The sequence below is a fragment of the Protopterus annectens genome, chromosome 3.part0 (genome assembly GCF_019279795.1).
Source record: "Protopterus annectens isolate FY-2018-M chromosome 3.part0, PAN1.0, whole genome shotgun sequence".
Taxonomy (NCBI): Eukaryota; Metazoa; Chordata; order Ceratodontiformes; family Protopteridae; genus Protopterus; species Protopterus annectens.
The window spans coordinates 416,117,874-416,138,639 of NC_056731.1; positions in this window are offsets into that span (position 1 = coordinate 416,117,874).

Genomic DNA, 20,766 nt, shown 5'->3' on the forward strand with positions numbered 1-20,766 from the left:
GTCAGCAAAGATGTTGGCAATGTCAGAAGGGTCAGTGTATTTTGTTCCATTTTGTACTAGCTCAGAACAGACCTGAGCGTTGCCATTTAGGTTTTTGACGTAGCCATAGAAGGCCTTATGGTTATCCTTGGCATCCTTGGCAACTTTCTTTTAAAAATTAGCTTTAGTTGACTTGATGAGGGCCCTCAATTCCTTACTAATGCTGATCAGGGAAGATTTTTCTACTTGAGCTTTGGCCTTTTTTTGTATAAGTCTCCTCCTTTTATTATAAAGTTTGCTTATGGCCGGGGTCCACCAGACTGGTTTCTTCTTGCTTGAGGAAGGAGTCTTGGTTTTATTTGGGATAGCACAGTCCATGCAATCCTGAAGATGCATATAGAGTGCCTTGGTGTAGGATTCCGCATCCTGGATATCATTATCCTTCTGCAAGGGAATAGTGAAGCTTTCCACTTTAGATGCAAGTAGTTTGAAGTTTGCTTTGGAAAAGTTTTTGACTATGGTTTCTTTGACTGGGGGAGGTGGAGGGGTGAGGATGTCCAGGGTTATCAGTTTGTGGTTGGATCTGACCAAGGAGGGAGTGATAATTGGTGTGGTACAATGGGCACCCATATTTGTGATGATTAAATCCAATATGTTGTCCCCTCTAGTGGGGGAACATACTAGTTGTTCAAGGGCATTTGAATTTATAAATTCTATGAATCGCTGAGCATAGGAGTTGGAACATTGGTAGTTCGCCCAGTCTATACCAGGGTAGTTGAAATCACCCAAGATTATGGTGTTGGGTAGGACCTTTATATTTTCCAATGTCTCAAGGAATGCAGAGTGAGCATCTTGGGACATGGTGGGCGATCTATAACCGGCTATGACTTGAAATGTGGTTTTGCCTGCTGATAGTTGTGCATGGATGATCTCTGGGGCATCATGCTGTGCTACTAACCTGGAGATATGGGTATCCTTGATGAATATGGACACACCTCCACCCTTTCTACTGCAATCTGTAACTAAGGCCGGAAGATATGATATGAATTGTAACCTGGCACTGCTGGGGTGCTCTCTTTAGCCTTGAACCAGGTTTCCGTCACTGCACAAACGTCGATTTTCCCCATGCTGAGGAGAGCCTCGAGTGTGTGCATTTGGATCTTGGGAGATATCCAGTATTATTTGTATTGAAAATTATACAATTAAACATATGTTTTCATATTTCTGCATATATCTCAATAAACATGCACTTACAGAGGAACTTCTTGTTGTCATGTGAAAACTTATGTCTGGGCAAAAAATGTTCTGTGTATGTCTAGGTTATATAGTTTTCAAGATATGAAAATTTGTTTGTGAAAGTTTAAAAAAATATAACTTGGGGTTTGCGTACTTATAATACATTGCAGTATTTATGGAAAAGACTGTAAATACACTATTATCTCTATAAAGAATATTTCTTACTGATAACGTTACTATTTTGGACAGTTGTGAAACATTGTTAATATTTGTTCTTTTCAAGTTTATTTTTCAGAAAATGCTCTGGAATGCAAGATGTGTGTGTAGACTGCTAAAGGTGAGACATTCCACACCACACAGGTGTTAGTGTGTTAAGTTACCATGTAATCTGCTGACCTGCTAAATCAGAAAAAATGTATCAACAAAAACAGATTTTGGGCATGATTATAACTTTAAACTTATCTGCAAGTGAAGTAGGACTGAGGAAGGAAATAGTTAAAGAAGGGTATATAATAATCCCTACTTGTAAAACTGGCAAAAAGTTGGAGAATTCCAATATCTGCTATGTTGCAGTTTTATTTAATACTCTGCAAGTCCAAGGTTTAGTTATTTAGAATGTATGATTTTCTCTCATATTTTAGTCTGTTCCTTCTAATATGCTTTTTTGGCAAATAGGAAAGGTTTGCAAGCTGTCATTACAAAATGACAGACCCTTGAGTTTCAAGCTTAATATTCTTCAGAAAAAATTAATTCAACTTTCAAAATATATATATATATATATATATAATGGCAATATCTGTTCCTAATTTGAGTATATTGTCCTCTATTTTCAGCTTGCATTTCTCCTTGATTCTAGAGGTTGAGAGACGGGGGAGGGGGGGCAAATAGATAAGGACTGCAGCCAGTAAATTATGACAGACCCTTGAGTTTCAGACTTAATAGTCATCAGAAAAATCATGCTAATGCAAAAAGTGTATTATTCCAGGAACTTTCTAAGAATAGAAGGGTAATGTCTATCCCTGATTTTAGTCCTTTGTCCACCATTTTTTATCTATCTCCTTGATTCAAGAGCTCAAAGGTTGAGAGGGATGTTTGGGGGAAAGGTTTGTATACTATATTCTGACAGCAGTTAGCTAAGAAGATGCATTCTTATCTGTATTTTACTTACTTTTTATTCATTCATTTGATCACAATTAACGTTTAGTAGTGTATACCCAGTCATATAAGCAGCTATAATTGTTAATTGTCTAATTGATGGTCGTGTTTGTGTTAAATTTTTGGGATAATTTTTACAGTGTATTACAGTCTGATATTTAAGGTGTACACAGTCATTAATGTGCCTTTAATTGCTAGGCATGGGGGCTGTTGGTTGGGCTGTGGCAGTTTCTGGGCAGACAGCAGCTGATCACTGGTACAGCGATACAGTGAGTATCATAGTGGTCAGTGATGCAGTGAGTATCATAGTGGTCAGTTATGCAGTGAGTATCATAGTGGCCAGTGATGCCGTGAGTATCATAGTGGTCAGTGATGTGGTGAGTATCATAATGGCCAGTGATGCAGTGAGTATCATAGTGGCCAGTGATGCAGTGAGGATCATAGTGGTTAGTGATGTGGTGAGTATCATGGTGGTCTCACAGCACTTGGTTCCATGGTTGGGTTTTTGTCTGTGATTCCTTCTGCGTGGAGTCTGCATGTGCTCCTTGTCTATTCATAGGTTTTATCCAGGTGCTCTGGTTTCCTTCCTAAGACCTCAGGTGTATAATGCATGCATGTGGCCATTTGTGATTTTATTTTCATCCCAGACTATCACAAGAGGGATATGCTAGGCAACTATCTTTTTTGGAGGGGTAGGGAGGCAGGCACTATTCCTAGAAAATTTGTAGGCATCTGTCATCTCATTTTATTGGGCTCTACTATTTTTTTTGCTGTAAACATTAAGCTTTAGATGAAACTTATTCTATCTTGAAAGAAAAAATAAGACTGACCTTCTTTCCTTAGTTAAGATTTTTGTTTGTGCCATTATTGGATGAAAAGGTTATAAAAATGCTGTTAAGATGCATCTCAGAACATCTAAAACTAATAGTGAAGTTATTTGTCAAGTCCAGGTTAATGCTTTTCAGTGGTTATTTTATTCTGTTTGACTTTTATAGTTACCTCTTTTTGGGATATTGCTTCATTTTTTATCAGGTTTTTGCATACTTTGATGGAAATGGACCCCATTCCTATGTCAGGGCAAAATTAAAGTTCAAGAATTCAAGTTTGCTTCAGTCTTTTGACATTTGATACAAGTGGTCTTCTTAGCACTCACAATTTACCCAGAATTGCCTATTTTTTGCAGTTCATAAGGGGTTCTTTTTATGAGTAGCATATTTAAATATGTTTGAAGATTCCATTTTATTAGCCCAGTTGCTCCCACTGCAACTGGAACTATCTGTGTATCTCTATCCCACATTGGTCTAGTTTCTGTTTGCATGTCCTTATATTTTACAAATGTATGTCTTCAGTTTGTAAGACACTGTAGTCACTGGGTGTAGCAATTTCAGTAATCAACTCTATATTTGTCTTTTTTTCTTGAACTACAATATCAGACCTGGTTTGTTTGCTTCTACCGTCTTAGCTGCTGTTATTTCATCAATTCAAAAATCTTTTGTGGTTCATGTTTCCAAGGTCTCTCAGCTGCCACTGTAATAATGTGTTTACACAGACTCCAGTGTAACAACCTTGTCACGTTTTTATGTCTTTCAGTATACAAGCCTGCAGCCATTAGTGTATCTCACCCAGTAATAAGGCATATAACTATTTTTTTCTGTATCTCCTGCCTTTTCTATGGATTCTCAGTAACTCCACTATCACATGGTTCAGAAGTTACCTGTCAGGATGACAGGAGGCCGTCCACTGGCAACAACAACTTTTCCCTCTTCTCCCTGTTACCTTAGCGGTTCCTCTAGGCTCCATCCTTGGACCTCTACTCTTCACCCTTTTCACCAGCCAGCTCCACACTGTCACACTACAAGCCACTGTCATACAATATGATGATGACTCTATGCTAATCTGCACAGCTTCTTCCCTTCATGACCTCCACACCATAACCCAAGACTCCTTCCTGTCCATAGAAACATGGCTCAGCAATTCACAACTCATACTAAACCGCAACAAAACAAAGCTCTGTCTCTTCTCCCCAACAAAAGTGACCCCTTCCTCCCAAACTTTCACCATCCTATCCAAAAATAAAACCACCATCACCCCTACAACTCATACCTAACTCCTGGGTGTAGAAATCGACAACAACTTGAGGTTCAATATACGCATAGCTCAAACCATTAAGAAGGACCACAAGAAACTAGGTTTACTTTTTTTTTTTTCAAAAATTTCTTTATTAAGTTTTTCACGTAGAAATAGTAAAATAAAATAAAATAAACTTCCATTATACACATCATTTCAAATGGAAAAACATACAATTACAATACATACAAAACAATAACAAAAATCAGAAACAACAACCTATATACATTATGTACAAAGAAGTCACATGAACAGCCAACTTGTTAGAAAGTTAGTCTTAAGTAAAAAGAGAGGATCTATAAGTACAACCAGTAGTGGGATATTGCCAATGGGAGGGAGGGGGAAAAATAAGGAAAAAGAAAATGTATCCTATATATGGGATAGATCCTTATGCAGTCAGTTAATTACCAACAAACTAAAAAAGATAAGTTATGATTAAAATTTCCTACCAGCTCCTTATAATAAGAAGATCTTTTCTAACATTGAGTAATATTTTTCACTTCTTATGAATGACATCCAGCAAGTATTCCCAATATTTGCAGTAATATTTGTATTTGGTGGTTATATATAGTAATTTGTGAAGATATGTATTTAATGGCTAAATTGCTGAAGTCTTCCCACAAAAGGGGGGAAGTAAGAGTACAGTTCTCTGAGATGTAGAATTTAATAAGAGCACAAATTGTGATGAGAATGTGCTGTAGGATTTTTTGGGAGATTGTTTGTATTAATGTGTAGTATAGCTATTTCCCATGACAGGGTGCTCTTTTTGTAACCCATTTTTTCAAGCCTAGCTCTTAATGAGCACCATAGATTATGGACTTTGCTGCACTCCCACATAACATGAAGGATATCTGCTGATTGACTAGGACAGCACTGCCATTTAGGCGAGTGATTAGTATTGAATTTATTATTTTTTTGTGGGGTGAAATAAGCGTCTTTATTAATCATTAGTTGGGTATATAGTAGCTTTTTGAATGGAGTAAATTTGACCGTATTTTCAATGGCAGTCTTTATGTTTTGCTCATTAACTTGTTGGGATTTCCCTTGCCAGAATGCAGAGAATAATAGAAGATTCTGACATTTTATATCTATTACCAGTTTGTATACTCTAGAAATTGTTTTCCCCTTAATCATCAGGTTATTGAGAATTAATTGAGATAGATTTACATCCTGCATAACACCGTTATCTGGCATGAATTTGGCATTTATAAGATATCAAAGCAAGTTAAGATTGCTTACATATTTCTTTGGAAGATTAAGTTGCATTCTAAGTTGTGTTAAATCGTATTCTCTCCATTTGTAGATCTCCCAAACTGTAATGTCCCTTAATAAAAGATACCCTTTAAATTTATAAGTTGATCATTTAGCCTCAAATTAGGATTAAGGTGAAGGGGCTGGAGGAGGGAGAGGGACTTAAATAGCTGTACTGAATTAAAAAGCTTATGAGTTGTTACTACCATGTGCTTAATAGCTGGATGTAAATTCTTTACATATTCAGGCTTTTGGTTTAAGTTAAGAAAGAGGAGAGATTTGGGATTGTACCCAAGTGAGTTAATTTGTTGTGACCACATTTCTGACCATAGGGGAGACCACGTTCTCGTAGTTGGGCCATAATTTATTATCTGTTGTAATTTGTATGAGGTAATAACATTATAGTATAATTTAAAGTCCGGTAATCCTAATCCTCCCTTAGATTTTGGAAGTATAAGTTTATCATATCTAATTCTAGTAGTTTTAGGATAACAAAGAAATCTAGATATATTTTTCTCCATATCTAGAAAGAATTTTTTGGGAATATTTAAAAAGGTGGCATTTAGTTGGAAAAGGATTCTTGGTAACAGGTTCATTTTTACCTTGCTAGCTTTTGACAGCAAGGACATGTTAATGTTCTTCCATCTATTTAAGTCATTGTCAATAGTGTCCCACGTATGGTTTAAGTTATTTTTAATAATTTCCTCAAAGTTCGGGGTATATATTATTCTTAGATATTTCATCTGATAAGTTAACTTAATCTCACTTTCAGGGAAGTAGTAATCCTTGTGTCCAAGAGGATTTAGGGGAAAGAGATTGGATTTGCTAGGGTTTAATTTATAATTGGAGATCTCCAAGTACCTATTGATTGCTTTAAGTATTTTAGGGAGATCGGTCGAGGGAAGTTGCAGGTAAATATTTAAGTTGTTGGCAAAGGCCGAGAGCATAAGTTTAATGTTATGTAATCTTGGGATGGGGTGAAAGGCTTTTTGTGAGATAAAAAGGAGCTGGGGTTCAAGGTATAAGTTAAAGAGGTAGGGGAGAGCGGGCATCCTTGACTTGTGCTATTAGAGACTGGGATAGGTTTGGTTCTGCAATTATTTATCTGAATGGAAGTGGAAGCCATTTGATAGAGGACCTTAACTTTTTTTATAAACTCTTGAGGAATACCAGATAGAGGCATTGCATTGAATAGAATGTTTAAGTTAACTCTATTGAACACTTTGCTAGCATCAGTGGTAATAACATATATGGGATGTTTATCTGTCTTGAGTAATCTAATAGCTATGTCCAATAGTTGGGTATTGTCACATGTTTGTCTATTTACCAGGAAACCCAACTGATCTTGAGATATAATAGAGCGGAGTATATTTTTCAAATGATTAGCTAAAACTTGGGCTAGGATTTTCAGGTCAATATTTATGAGGGCAATTGGCTTGTAGTTAGATGGATCCATTGGGTCAGAATTTGGCTTGGGTATAAGTATGTTTTTTGAATTATTTATGTATGTATCTGTTATACCATGTTGAATTATATAGTTGTATACTTTTAATAGAATTTTTGATACAGGTTCTGAGAATAGTTTATAAAATTCAGTGGTGTATCCATCCGGTCCTGGTGATTTTCCCAATTTGAGCTTATTTATTGCAATTTTTATTTATTTTGATGCAACGGTGCCCCTAGAAGTTTTTGTTGGTGTTGGGTAGTTTGTGGAAATTTTAGATTTTGCATATAATCTTGAAACTTTTCATTTGAGGAAGGGAGGGGCATGTTATACAGTTTTTTATATATGGTCTCAAACACATTTAGGATGTCTTGATCCTCATGATTTACCCAACCTTCATAGTGTATTTCTTTAATTTTTGGTGGTCCACTCTTTATATTTATTAGTCTGCTAAGAATTTTAAGGGTATTTGCGCCCATTCTGAATATTGGTATAGGGACCTGCTTTCTAAAAAGGTTAGATTTTCTAAGTAATGTTTATGGAGCTGCTTTTGCCATTCATCCATTTTTTTGTCTAATTCTTCTGAGTATTTACGTTGTAGATCTATCTCAGCTGAAGCAATTTGTGATTCTAATTTTATTCTAGTATTAGTGTATTTTTTTAAACCAGGCCAATTTTTGTATTATAATGCCTCTAATTAGTGCTTTAGCCACTTCCCATTGCTTGTCATAAGGTATCTGGGTGGATATAAGGTCCTCCTCTAATTGCACTAGTATGCTATTTATCTCCTTTGCTACCTCTTGTTTTTGAACAATTTTAAGGTTTAATGTCCATTTATTAATATAAGAAATGGTCTGTTTGGGGCTTAATGAATTTATGGAGAGACTAATTTTTGAATGGTCTGAAATAGATCTATGGGAAATGGAATACCTTAACCTAAATGACTGAGAATGTTGAGATATTAAAAATGCGTCAATCCTTGATCAAGATTTATAGGAGGATGAGAAGAAGGTAAATCTAGATATTGTTTTGTCATGTTGAAGGTTAGTATAGGGATCAAATAGGTCAAAAGAGTTTATTAATTCATCAAAGGCCATTGTAATACCATGGGATTGTCTGGTCTCTTTGTGAGACCCATCTTTATCTGGGTCTAATAGAGCATTCCAGTCACCCCCAATAACATATAGATGATTCGGGTACTCAGAAGATTAAATATTTCATATATAAAAGATTGCTGGTTGGAGCAGGGGCTATAAATGTTAATAAAAAGTAAGGGTTTGTCTATGTGATGATACTTGCTAGTGAAGAGAGCCCATCTACCCTCCAAGTCTGTCTTTATGGATAGAATCTCCCCCTGGTAGGATCGATTTATTATAACTGCCCCCCTCTGGAAGAAGAGTTATACCTGCAGCTATTACCTGTTTGATCCATTTCCTTTCCCAACGTTGTGTGGTCATGTGAGTTTCTTGAAGAAAGGTTATCATTGATTTATTCTGATATGTGATATGCATGACAAGACTTCTTTTAGCTTTATCTGAGATCCCCTTAACATTCCACAAGTCTAGAGTTATCATTTCAAGAAGTTAAAATTATAATCATAGTTTAATGATAATGAAGTAAAGTACATAACTAAAGATATACCTGAGTTCTGTTGGCTATTTGTGGTATGTAATACATTCTGTATAGTGACTTCTATTCTCCTACCACCCTTATGTGTGCCTACCCACCCATCCCTCTGTAATGGTAAGTAAGTGTGAGGTGAGAGTATATAAATGCTTTGAGTTTGGTTTTGAATATATTGTTCATGAAATTGTGTTCCAAACGTACACAAGCATCTGTACTAACACCCATGGGGCAGCTTCTCCATTCAAAAAAATATTAAACGAAATATAGGTATCTGACCATAAATAAAACATTATTTATCTTGTCAGCTTTTATGAGAAAGAGAAACTTAAGTATTTCTACTCAAAAGAAAAGCAGTAAAGGGTATATTAACAGCAGTTAATCGCCAGCTACATTCCATAATAGCTGTAACTAGCCTCAGGTTGTCAGCTGATTTAAATAGACTAGGTTTACTTTACAGAAACAAACAATTCCTAACTAAACACTCAAAAGCTACTATTGCTCGCATGCATCTCCTATCTTCCCTCCTATATGCCTCCCCAATCCTAACCAATCTCTGCAAATCTGAACTAACCAAACTCAAAGCTTGTTATAATACAATTGACAAGTTTGCCACTGATGCCCCATACAGAGCACATCACTGTACAGCTCTTAAACAACTAGAATGGCTAGAACTTCCTCAGCTACTATGCTTTAATCAGTTAACCTTTGCCCACAAAATATTGCATCAACCAGACAAAACCCCTGCCCTCCAAAAACTATTACGACCATACATCACTTCCAGACCCCTCTGCTCTAATAATAAATAAATAATACTAGACACCACCAAAGCAAATAACACAGCTGGAGAATCACTCTTCTCAAACTACATCCCTAAGATATGGAACAAACTGCCCACCCAAATTACTACCTGTTGCTCTTTAACACAGTTTACAAAATTCCTAAAACTACACCTGAAAGACTCCTGGCTCTCTTCTTGTAACTGCCCTGGATAGACCTCTAACTGCTTAACTCTACCTCTCTAACTAACTTTGTATCTCTTTGCCCTCCCAATAAATCCTAACTGAGGCATCTGTCCTCTCCTTCTCTCAGGAGTCTCTTTCTTCCCAACCATGACAAATGACTTGTATACATATATACATATCATACTGTGATGTCTATTGTACACGTTTATCTAAGACATTTTATATTTATCTTTTACTAACTTTTATGTTTGACACTTTGAGTTTGCTTGCAGACAAGCCTTTTTTTTGTGCAGTGTATATAAACTTTATGTTTTTGTGTAAGTCTTATATTACCTGTAAGTGTAAGTCAGACTTGTAATTTTGCTTAACTGGAGCTTTTCTCTCTGGGCCTCCACTGAAAAAGGACCTGTGTCCAGTCGGACTTTCCTGGTAAACAAATGTTAAATAAATAAATAAATAAATAAATAAATTTTGTGAACCATCAGGTATTTAATCCACTATCTTGGGCTACCAATATTAACCTTTCATTTATTGGTTTAAAATTCACCCTGTCTAAGGCATTCGCAAGACAACTCTTGGTCAATATGCGGCTGTTCCAGCAAATCTTTATGCGTCTTGCTGTAATTATGATTTTTCTGTTCATCTTTTCTTTTTTCCCCTGAGTCTAATCTTTGTGTTATTTCTTCTGCCTTTTTACACTTTCTGTTGCCAACTGATTTTTAATGTTTGGTTAGATATCGTGCTTGCTTTTTTCCTAAAGGCTTCTGCTAACCTAAGCAAGGGGGTCATCTTGTACTTATTTTGTTCATGTTTTAGAACTTTAACTATATTTGGATCTGATTATGTCATTAAATACGTATGCAATCCCACAAGCACTGACCTATAGGGATAGTCAATTTCAAGGAGGTCCATGCCTCCTTCAGACCGAGGCATATATAATCTTGGCAAACACTGGTTCTTGTATATCATTTGATGGGCATGGAGCAGGTTTCTTGTTTTCCTGTCAAGCCTATCCAACTCTTATTGTGGCCAGTCAATTACCTCAAAGCTATAAGTTAAAATAGGACGTGCAAGTTGATTTATAGCCTGAACTGTATTTCTAGATGTCAAGACCATTTTCAGTATTAAATTTAATCTTCAAAATATTCCTTACTGAGCTTTATTCTTGTTTTTTTTTTTCATGCTGTGTAGGTTCATAGGTTCATATGTAGGTACTAGGCTATTGGCCCAAGGGCCTACATAAGCCTAGCCAGCAAGGTACCATAGCTTACGCTACCCAAGAAAGTTATTTTCCTGTGCCACTGTCCAGCAGAGACACAGAAGTGATCCCCGGGGTGTATTTCCTATTTCCCATCCACTCATCAAGATTTTTCTTGAAGAGTGCTAATGAAGAACTTTGCTTGACATAGATGGGTAGATTGTTCCAGACTATAGGAAGTCTCTGGGACATGAATCTATCCCTCCAGTGTGTCCTGTTTATTGTGGTGACAAGGTTTAGGTCCCTAGAGTAGGTAGTTTGGAGAGATTGGGATTTCTTTAGGTGTAGCATGTCCAACAGCTCTGGGTTCGACATAGCTTTATATATTAGGCAGAGATCACCTCGGAGTAGGCGATATGCTACGGAGTAAAGCTGGAGTTTTTTGAGGCAGTCAGTGTAGGGCATTTGTTTGAGGCCAGTAATCCTCTTTATGAGGTACTTCTGTGGCCTTTCCAGCTGCTGCAGATGTCTTGTGAGGTACATTCCAAAAGGGGACACTATAATGGGTCTAATGAGTGATGAGTAGAGGGGAACAATGACCTCTTTTTTCCTGGATGAGAACCCTTTTATGATGAGGTGTGCCACGTAGAAGGACTTCCTGACTACTGTGGCGATGTGACTATCAAAGGAGAGACTACTGTCCATCTGGGTCCCAAGGTCTCTTATCACACATTCGGTGTTAAGTAGATTGCTGCCTATGTGGTAGCTCATGGGTACAGAGTTTTTACCAAAGGGGATGACACTGCACTTTTTGGCATTGAGCTTGAGGCCATGGCTCTGACACCAGGCATCTGTCTCAGTGAGGCCCTTCTGTAGGATGTCCACATCATTTGGGGACTTGACTATGGCTCCTAGTTTGCAGTCATCTGCGAACTTCATCAGCCAGAGGCCTTCTGTGTTAGCCTGTACTTCAGCTATAATTCCAGAATGGGGGATGGTGTCGAAAGCCTTGGCAAAGTCAAGATAGGCTGTGTGAACCACCTTATCCTCATCCACGGCTTTGGTGACTGCCTCAAAGAAGTCGATCAGGTTCAGGAGGCATGATCTGCCTTTCACAAACCCGAACTGGGTGGGATGCAGAGTTTGGAGGTTACCAATGTCTTTGTTTTTGAGTTCCATGATGATACATTCCATGGCCTTGCAGACCAGGCTCATCAGGCTAATAGGTCGATAGTTCCCTGGATCAGTGGTGACTCCCCCTTTGTGGAGTGGGATAACTGTTGCTGTGCACCATTCAGTGGGCACAAAGCCTGATGCAAGGCTATTATTAAATATGGTGCTTAAGTGGGGAGCCAGTTCGTTCTGAAGTTCGTGTAAAACAAAGCCAGGGATGTTATCCGGTCCCATGGATGCTGTGTTTTTAGCTTTAAAGAGAGCATCTTTTACCTGTGTAGTTGTGATTACAAGGACTCTGCATTCTTTCATTGCCCCTTCGTCTGTTTCAAGATATTTGTACTCTCCTTCTTGTTCATATCTTTTGTATTACATTTCTCCAAGTTTTATATTTTCTTGAGACTTTAATTTTCATCTTTTAAATGTTGCGTTTGCATATTTGTCGAGGCCAAATGACATTCCCTATGTATTTGAAAAGGCTTTAATAAGCTGTAGTTGCTCTTTTGGGTGTTTATCTTAAGAACTATATAGTTTCAAGTCTTTCACAAAATGTAGATGAGATGTTCTTTCACTTGATGTTATAGCCTAAGTCTCTCTCTTTCTGTTATATCTTTCACTCTGTTACATATGTATATAAAATATAACATACATTCTGAAGAAGTCTTTTGGCAAAACCTAGTCTACTTTAGGTGGTTGTGCTAAGTAAAACATATGCTGGTATTTTTTATTTTATTCATTCTTCTGTTCCGTTACTTGTATTTTATATCATCTTGCACCTTCTTTTTGGATATATATATATATATATATATATATATATATATATATATATATATATATATATATATATATATATAGGTTTGTGTGTGTATGTATATATATATATATATATATATATGTATATATATATATATATATATATATATATATATATATATATATATATATATATATATATATATATATATATATATATATATATATATATATATATATATATATATATGTGAATTTCAAAACATTCACACCAATCGCTGAAAGCTCAAATCAGTGAAAACTCATTTCACTAAATCACATTTCATTGAATGTAAGTACTGTTGGACAAATAAATAATATATTCCCTTTTCTCCACTGTAGTTCGATCCTGGAGTTAGTATATGTAGTTAGGGGGGTATGGGGGCACATCCCCCCACATTCGAGTGTGTGGGGGGGCATTGCCCCCAACCTACTTTTGGTTTTATATTGTTAGCTTTCAGTGAAATGAGATTCATAAATATAAAAGCTAAGTAGGTGGGGGGCTGTGCCCCCCCCCCCAACTACATATACTAACTCCAGGATCGCACTACAGCGGGGAAAAGGGCATATACGTTTTATTCGCCCAACAGTACTTACATTCAGTGAAATGTGATTCAGTGAAATGAGTTTTCACGGATCTGAGCTTTCAGCAATTTTTTGAGGGTGAATTAAAATTCAGTGAAATGAGTTTTCAGTGTGTATAGTTGCATATATATATATATATATATATATATATATATATATATATATATATGTGTGTGTGTGTGTGTGTGTGTGTGGTGTGTATAGATATACACACACACACACACACACACACACACACACACACACACACACACACACACACACACTCTCTCTCTCTCTGACATGCATATATTTTATTCTCCTTTACTTCAGTAGCTTTGCTTTTTTAATCTTTCACAGTATTATGAAGAAGACCAGGTCAAAATACCAAATGTTACTTTATTACCTATTTACAAATATGGCTTCATAACCAATAACATGTTTATGATCTTGTTTGTACTATGAAAACTTAAATTCCTGCAGACTGATCTGTTTTATTAGTATATAATAATTTGCAATGTACTTTCAAGATATCTCACTGGTGTCCTTGTAAAATAAACAAGTTTTGTATTATATATTCTCAAAGTACTTAGATAAATTATTATTAATTTGCAGGGTCACAAGGTGATACTAAATGCTCTGTTTGAGAATGACTTTAATTCTCAGGTTCTTTTTGAGACCTTGAAATGGACTGACAAGTACAGTTGTGTGTGGCACTCACAACAGTGCATCTTAGTACTTGACAGTGTATTCTTTACTAATAAGTAAATGGCTTATCCATCATGCCCATATGGCCAGCATTCAAAAACAGTCATTTTCCAATGAAAATTTGCTTTTCAGTATATTTTGGTATGTAGAATAAAAAAAAAAAAAAGAATTTACACACGAGTACGTGTAAAATTCTATAGGTGCTATGCTGTGAGCAATAACAGGAAAAATGGGTATATCTACAGCCAATGAATAATTTAGATAAAATGCCCAGAAATATACTTGTATTTAGTGTCTGCAATTAAACATCAGCTAGAAAAGGAAAGCAGCAACAGTAATAATACCCATCTGTTAACCGGGTAGGCCCACTGCACACATAGTCCTTTTTCAGGGGTGACCTAGAAGTAATGCCTGCTTAAGTGACTTGCATAAGGTCACGCAGTAGGCAAATGAGAGCTAAGGGAGTCAAACCCTGTGCCACAAGAACTGCAGCTCACCATTTTAACCTTCTAAGCCAACTGCCAGAACTTAAGTGGACACATCCTGACAAACAACATGACATTTTCTATACTAACATCAGTGTAAATGGGCAATGTTCATCTTTCTCACTGCTGCAGTACCCTTATGACTATATGGGGTATATTCTTCCTAAGATACAACAACCAGCCAGCTTCACAAAACTCTGGCATACTCCCACACATTAACTGCTGACAGATCGAGATGAAGCAGCTCTGATGTTGTACAGGAGCAGCAATCAGCCTTGAAGCTTGCTTTCTGGCAGATAAGTTCTCTCGGGGTTGCCCTTCAACACAGAAAATTGTTGCCATTTTAAGAAAAAATATAATTATTTTATTTTGTGTCTAAAAGTGGTATATCTCCTTTAAGAAACCTGGCATTTTTTCACAACATTGGAAGTTTCCTATCATGTACCGCTATTTTTAACTATGGGCTTATTTTATATAGGGACTATTTTTGTGGAAAAAGTGTACAGTTTGTGTAACTGTTTAGCAGATTTGTGAGAATTAAAGCACCAATAAGTGTTTTAAATTGACAGAAAACATTTTGAATGTATTTAGTGCTGGTGCACTCTTAGTGTTTACTTACTTTCTGTCTTTACTGTCAGTGTACATTGTTGACAACTGCTTTGTTTCTGACAGGGATTTTACTACTTTTTGATAAAGTTACAGAAAAACGGGACTGTGGGGTTAAGTGCAAGTGCAAGTATGCTGCTTGTGAGCACTTCTAAGGCAATTTGCCTTCCGAATGATGCTTTCCAGCACTGGTTACCGGCTTTCAGTCCACATTCTCTGCTGTAGCACTGATACTTACTCCAGTCCTGATGGCTCTTCTCCCACTGCACCTAAAAAGAAGAAACAAAATAATAAAGAGCCTTTTCCACTATCACAGGCTAAGTCAGTGGGTTCAACTGTTGTTGATTGAACTTGCAGTGTCCATCTATTACTTCTTAGACCACTCATTTTCTTCTCTGGCTTCCGCTGGTGTATTCCTTTATGCCCGAATGGATCAGGGGTCAGTCACATCCTCCTCAGCTGTTGCAACATTTATTACTGGCATAGGAGAACCATCCTGTTTGGGTTAGGGAGACACTACAGGGGATGTTTCTCAGGGAAACCAGGGAAAGGGAGCTCTTGAATGGAATAAACTGCCATCTACCAGTTGCTCTTTGATCAGGGTGTTACCTACAAAGAAAACAACAGAAAGTTAAACATTGTTCATTTGAGGACATGGTGACTGCTAGAAAAGATGATTTTCTTGCCTTAACCAGGCAATTTTTACATGTTGTTAATCCTGGTGCTCATATTGTGATAGTCTACAAGTGCATATACCTCATTATATACCCATCGCTCTTGCCAGCCTTAGAAAATGTGTTTAATTCTACTTGTAGTACTTCTTACTGTCATCCTTTAATTCCCCAAAAGGTGGATAGACTGTATACAGTACCTCAGACTAACATTTTTTTCCATATTAGATCAGATTCAGCTGCAATGTCTACCTCTTTGCCTGTTGACAACAGATTATTAATTACTACCAACCCTTCCCCAGTGGACAAAGAAGGTAAGATTTTTGACAGATTTGGTAAGAGAATTTTTCTCTTCTTCCACATTAGCTTATAGAAATCTCAACTACCACATTCCTTTTCTGAAACCTTTTGTTTTTAACATTTCCCAGGTATTCAAAATTGCTTTGAAGAGTGTCTATGACTGTGTAGATAGTGCACCTAGGGTCACTGTTTCTGCTACTGTCACAGTTTTTGTAGATATGCCTGGGTATGAGTATGTATCCAAACGTTTGCAGATGGAGGAAAGTTATTTCAGGGAGGGTCTATAATTTTTCAAGGTCCTTCTTTACAATTCTGTTAATTCTTCTTTTCCTTAAAAAAAAAAAAAAAAAAACAAGCAAGCCCTGCCAGTACAAGGCAGGCAGGGAGCAAAAAAGAGATATCAGGAAAAAAAAAAAAAAACAAGGATCTAGATCCAGAAAAAAAGGGCTTTGTAAAAAAGGAAGTGCAGTGGTGGAGACAACTAATTCCCCAGAATAACTCTTTCAGTATGTTACCTACCATAGTCTACACTCCAGTCTCATCTTTTAAAACCTGTCCCAGAAACTGTCTCTTTACATTCCCCTTTGGCAACAGATTTTTTTCAGACTCTTAGGTGCAAACAGTGGTTCAAAAGGGATTATTTGGCATTGCATATAAATACCTCCTTTCAGGAGAGTTCCTTGCCATCCTCTGAACCAAGCAAAGTTTTTTATCATTTACCCACCCTAGGAGGCATAGAACCAGTGACTTTAGATCAAAGAGGCCAAAGCTTCCATTCCAGAATGTTTATAGTACCAAAGAAAGAAAGTACAGCTGTGTAAGTTGAACTTACCATAACAACAGATGCTTGAATGATCATTACTGCAGTTGCCTTAACAATATGGGTTATATCCTGTCAAGGATATAACAGCTGGCCAGCTTCCAAAGCTTCAGGGCACCTTCCAAACACCCAAACTGTCAAACAGCTTGAGAAGAACTGACTAAAAGATAAGTTTGGTGTCAAAGCTCTTCAGAACTTTCCTGCCAGCGTAGAGAAAGAGAGAGATGGAGGCTGAGCCCTTAAAGGACAATGCTAGGAATAACAAAAAAAAAAAAATGTCCACACCCCGGCATAAAAAATACACTATAAAACAAGAGGAATAGAGAGAGAGCGACTACTGCAGCAGCGATCATTTAAACATCTATGGTTATGGTAAATTCAACTTACACAACTGTACTATGTTCTTCATTTTGATCATTGCCACAGTAACCTTAATTATATGGGTAGATTACTATAGCTAACTATATTTGGGAGGAGGAAGGATAAGGGTCCAAGATCCCCTGGAGAATGGTCCCAGCAAAACTTGATCTAGACCTTGAGAAGGAATCAAGCTTATAGTACTTTGTAAAAGTATGTACAGAGGCCTAAGTAGTAGCTTCTAGAATACTTCTAAAATCCAACCCTTTCCAAAAATCCATGGATAAAGTCAAGGCCCTGGTAGAGTGGACATTGACCCTGTCTGGAATAGATTTGTCATGGTGAGTATAACAAAAGGTAATAGCCTTAGACAACCATTGACACAGGTTGTCCCTTCTTTTTACCTTCAAGAGAAATGTACAATTGGTCCAAGGATCTGAAAGATTTATTTCAGTCATAGTACTTGAGTTGTCTGTGGACATGCACGGTATAGAGTATCCTTTCTCCCTCATTCTTAGGTTCGGGAAAGAAAATGGGAAGATGGATAGTTTGGCTTAAAATAAACTTGGATATCACTTCAGGCATAAGAGAAAGATTCTTTCTCAAATAAACACTATCCCTATGAAAAATGAGGTAGGGTTGACTCACCATAACGACTTGCAATGCATATAACTTTTTTGCAGAGGTCAGAGAAATCAGTAAAACTGTTTTCCATGTTAAGAACCTCAAGTCAGCCAGAATAGCTGACTCACATGGAGCAAGTGTTAGCTTCTCTTAAAGGAGGGGCCACCTGTTTTCTTGGAAGCCTCTTATGCAAAACTGCTTTCAAGAACATTTTAACATAAGACTGTCTTGAAAAAGGAGGATTCATGGGCAGACGTTGAAATGGCCAATAGATGAACCTTGATACAGAAATAAGGAAGGCCATGGGATAGTAACTCACACAACACTAGCTCTGAATGGGTGCTGATTATGTTGTTGGTACCAACTAGGAAACCTTTTTCATTTGCTAATATAGGATTTTCTAGTACAGGCTTTCATGCCTCCATTAGTACCTGCTGTACAGCCTCAGAAAAGATGCCTAAAGGAATTAAGACTCTATCATCCTGGCAGCCAATTGATGATGATTGATGGGCTGGATCAAACATCCTTGTTCTTGTGTGAGTAGATCAATTCTGTGAGGAAGCTTGTGGTAATTGTCCCTAGCCATTTCATGTCCAGAGAAAAGAAAAGAAAAGACATCTGTCTTTCAGGCCTTCTGGTATGGTCTCCTGGAACAGAATTTTCCAATTGATTATTCAGAGAGGAGGCAAAGAGGTCAACTTTATGAACTCTCCCCATATAGATCAAGTCTTGTAAGACCCTCTAATCCAGTATCAATTTGTGTGGGTCTGCCCTGGTCCTGCACAGCTACTCTGCCACACAGTTTTGCTCTGATGGAAAGTAAGATGGCTGTAGATTAAACTCATTCTGTGCAAGTATATCCCAAGCTAACATGGCCAGTATGCAAAGGGGGTACAACCTGGTTTCCCCTTGCTTGTTGATGTTCCACATGACAGTGGGACTGTCTGTAACCACCTGAAGAGGTCCTGGGGACCAAAATGGTTCAAAGAGTTGTGTGCCTTGGTCAGGGCAAGCATCTCCTTGATATTTATGTGCTTGCATCTGTCCTTGGTGTCCCACACCCCCCTGCACTTTAATCCCTCCTGAAATTGCACCCCGAGCAAAGTCTGTAGAGTCTGTGGTGACTGACTGCTTTAGAACAAGGAGAGAGAAGGGGAGACTTGGATTTAAGGATATCTATTGTCTCCACCAAAAAAAACCCCTCTTCTGACAAATCTCTGTACTGGGATCTGAAAAGATAAAGTGTGTTGATGCTGCTACTAAAGAGATTTCAGATACCACTGTATCTTTCTCATGTGGGGTCTTGCCAGGGGTATCGTGGGAATCATACATATCATGAGACCCAAAATCCTGAGGTATCCCCTCACAGTGTCAGAAGTCTGAGTAGAAAACCATAGACATAGAGCTGAATACAAATCTATTTTTGTCCTGTGGAAGAAAAGCTCTTTGAACTTTGATGTCTAGTAGACACCCCAGGAACACAATTCTGTGTGAGGGAGTCAAGAAAATCTTTTGAATGCTGTCTTGAAATCCTAGCTTGTGCAAGAGATCTGTCACCCCAGACAGAGATTCCTGGCATTTTGATAAAGACTCTGCAAAGATAAAGCAAATTATCTAAATATGGAAAAATACCCTGTAGCCTGCAATGAACTATATTTGGAGCTAGATACTTTGTGAACACACTTGGTGTCATTGATAGTCCAACGTTTAAGGCAGAGAACTTATAATTTGATCCAGACACACACACAAAACCTTAAGAAACACTTGAAATCTGGATGAACAGGGATGTGATGATAAGCATTTTTTTAGTTTAGTGTTATCTGGAAACTTGAAAGAGGAAGAAGAGGTAACAGGTTGTGAAGTGACATCATTTTGAATTTGAGCGCTATCACAAACTGGTTTAGGAAAGAAAGATCCAGAACTGGTCTATAAACATTTTCTTTCTTTCTTTCTTTGGCACTAAGAACATTCTTGAATAAAACCCCTTCCCCACCCAGGAATGAGGGGCTGTTTCTATCACTCCTTGGGACAGCATGTGATGAACAGCAGGTGGAAGCAAAAGTGTCTGATCTGCAGGATGAGGAATGTCCCCTGGAAAGGAGGAATTCCCTCCCACTGCCGTCTGTAACCCTGGGTGAATGATTTTCAGAATCCATTTGTCTGAAACAATCTTTTGCCAATGTGAAAAAATATAAGATTCAGACTTTCTGGAAGAGCAAAAATGCCAGGGTGGGGGGATCTGAAGGCCTCTTGAATAGTTATTCAGACTTGTTGGACTTTCCTTTGTTTTGGGAGGTTTGAAACTTCTTTTGGGCACCCCTTGCCACTTATTCTTAAACGCCTGTTTACCTGAATTCTGTTGAAACCTTTTATTTTGTTTTTTGCCAAAACTGGATAAGGAGAAAGAAAAATCCCTTGGTCAATATGGAAAAGGAGGGCTGAAAAATTTTAGGAATTCCTTGGATCAACTTTTGCCCCTTTTATCACACTTTTTGATCACCTCTGCAGCAGAGTGATACTGTACTAAACCACTCCAGAATAGCCTTAGCCTTAGGTTACACTTACTATTTGGATAACAGTAATATTACACAGTGAAGTTGGTCACCCTCTGGGAAGGGCCTTATTAGTAGCTGATAAGAGTAGTTGGTGGCAGTGATTACTATCTTGTAGCCTGGCAGGAGGGGCATA